The 2,576-nt window shown below is 39.9% G+C and overlaps 1 pseudogene; it reads left to right on the top strand.

Moving 5' to 3' along the window:
- Positions 1 to 838: 838 nt before the first annotated feature.
- LOC102739543 (small ribosomal subunit protein eS27-like pseudogene) lies at positions 839 to 1,132 on the top strand (annotated as a pseudogene).
- The last annotated feature ends 1,444 nt before the right edge of the window (positions 1,133 to 2,576 follow it).

Below are 2,576 nucleotides of genomic sequence, written 5' to 3'. Positions count from 1 at the left end.
TGTCTGACTTATTTCACTTAGCATAATACCCTCCAGTTCCATCCATGTCGTCGCAAATGGCAGGACTTACTTCTTTTTTATGGCTGAATAATATATATGTATGTATATGGAATTGCTGGATCATATGGATCATGTGGTAGTCCTATTTTAAGAAACATTTAAAGAAATAAAATGCATATATTTTCAATCAGTATGAGGAAAAATTAGAAAAAAGTCAATCAATCCAAACAAAAAGTCAAGAAAGAAGAACAATAAATCACAGAAAAATCTGGACAAAGAGAAAGCACGAATTAAGTGGTAGAAATAAATCGAACAGTATTAGTAATTATGATAAATATAAATGGACCAAACTTTCCAAGTAAAAGGCAAGAATTATCAGGCTAGATTTAAAAAACAAAATCCAATGATATGACATTTAATTAGATAGAGATAGACGTAAAACATAATAATAGAGAAAGGTTGAAAGTCAAATGCTAAGAAAAGAAAAGAAAAAAGAAGCTCGTGCTGCTGTATCAATTTCTGACAAAATAACTTTATTTTTTTATTTATTTATTTTTTTATTTATTTGAGAGAGAGAGAATGAGAGAGAGCACATGAGAGGGGGGAGGGTCAGAGGGAGAAGCAGACCCCCTGCCGAGCAGGGAGCCCGATGCGGGACTCGATCCAGGGACTCCAGGATCATGACCTGAGCCGAAGGCAGTCGCTTAACCGACTGAGCCACCCAGGCACCCTGACAAAATAACTTTAAAGTAAAAGTATTAATAAGGAAAAAGTGGGTCAATTAATAATGATGGAGGATTCAGAGATCGGGACTGGCTGGGATCGCGAAAGGATCAATATGCCTTTGGCTAGAGATTTACTACACCCATCCTTAGAAGAGGAAAAGAAAACACACAAAAAGAAACAGCTAGTTCAGAGCCCAAATTCCTATTTTTTGGATGTAAAATGTCCGGGTTGTTACAAGGTTACCACGGTTTTCAGCCATGCTCAGACGGCGGTTCTTTGCGTAGGCTGTTCAACAGTGTTGTGCCAGCCAACAGGAGGAAAGGCCAGACTCACAGAGGGGTGTTCATTTAGAAGAAAGCAACGCTAATGATCCACACGACCTCTTGAATTTGTGTTATATCACAGAAAGCCTTATGAGTTTAGTAATTCCAGTTAATCTACCAAGATAATGTAATTATGTTTAATTTTGTATGGTTTACAACAGTGATCTATTTTGGTGTCATTTTTTCAATAAAGTTTTGATTATGGGCAAAAAAAAATAATGGAGGATTCAAGAAATTTTAACCATTCTAAAGTTATATGCATCTAATAACATAGCATCAAGATATGTAAAACAAAAAATGATGAATACAAAGAGAAATGGAAAAATCCACCGACAAACTGGAAGTTGACAACATACACCTCCTAGTAATTGATTGATCAAGCAAACCAAAAAAATCAGTAAGGTTAGGGAAGATTTGAATAACACAGATCACAGGCTTTATTGGTTTTGTTTATGTGCTTGTTGTTTAACAAATATTCATATAGAGTTTATTATGTAGCATGTGCTCTTCTAAAAGGATTTTGTCAAGAACTGGAAAGAAAGGGTTCTGATCTGAATACCTTCCAGAGTCAAGGTGCTGTCATTGATCACTTCAGCTAAATTCAGGGACAAATTTCATAGTACTTTTTCTAATAGGACGACTCCTATCATGAAGAGAACTCCCCACAGACTGCACATGAATAACAAGCTAGTTATCTCCAAGTAATAAAGGACAGCCTCATTTTGAAGAGATCTCTGCAGTTGTCTAAGAGCTATGTGATCTACCGATGGTGTTCTTTTTTTTTTTTTTTTAAGATTTTATTTATTTATTTGACAGAGAGAGAGATGGCAAGAGCAGGAACACAAGCAGGGGGAGTGGGAGAGGGAGAAGCAGGCTTCCTGCCTGAGCGGGGAGCCCGATGCGACGCTCGATCCCAGGACCCTGGGATCATGACCTGAGCTAAAGGCAGACGCTTAATGACTGAGCCACCCAGGCGCCCCTACTGGTGGTGTTCTTACGGTCTCTCATTACTCACCATTAAGTGCAAGTCACCATGATTTGGGGAAGCAGACAAGTTAACACTTGGCTTCCATGTACCAAAGGTGTTCACGGTGCTCCTGGAAAAAAAAAAAAAGAGAAGATTTACAACTGCCGGGTCCCCCAGGTAGGACCCTACATCAGTCAGGGGTACAGCCTGACAGCATCTCCAATGTGGCCTCCCAGAAGGATTGTAATCCTTAGGGTTCTTAGTGGTGTTCAAAGAGCTTAGCCCTTTTTTTTTTTGAGGGACTGCTCGGGGCAGTCAGTTCACCCTCCTCTACCTGTCCATACTACCAGCCAAGTGGCATTCATCCATCCACCCATGGAATGACTGATCAGTGGATAGGGGAGTGATGATGAGATCCAGAGGTGCTGATGGGTGTTTTGTGTGGAAGGGGCAGAGCTAGGACTGGCTTCTGCTTTTTCTGATAGACCCTGGCTAAGATTAAAGAGAATGGTGATCGAACAGAAGGCCAGGTGAGCAGTCAGTTCAGTGTCAAGGGCTTG

The sequence above is a fragment of the Leptonychotes weddellii genome, chromosome 2 (genome assembly GCF_054177405.1).
Source record: "Leptonychotes weddellii isolate Sample4059 chromosome 2, ASM5417740v2, whole genome shotgun sequence".
Taxonomy (NCBI): Eukaryota; Metazoa; Chordata; class Mammalia; order Carnivora; family Phocidae; genus Leptonychotes; species Leptonychotes weddellii.
Note: the sequence above shows the minus strand (reverse complement) of the source record. Positions and strands in the feature narration are given on the sequence as shown.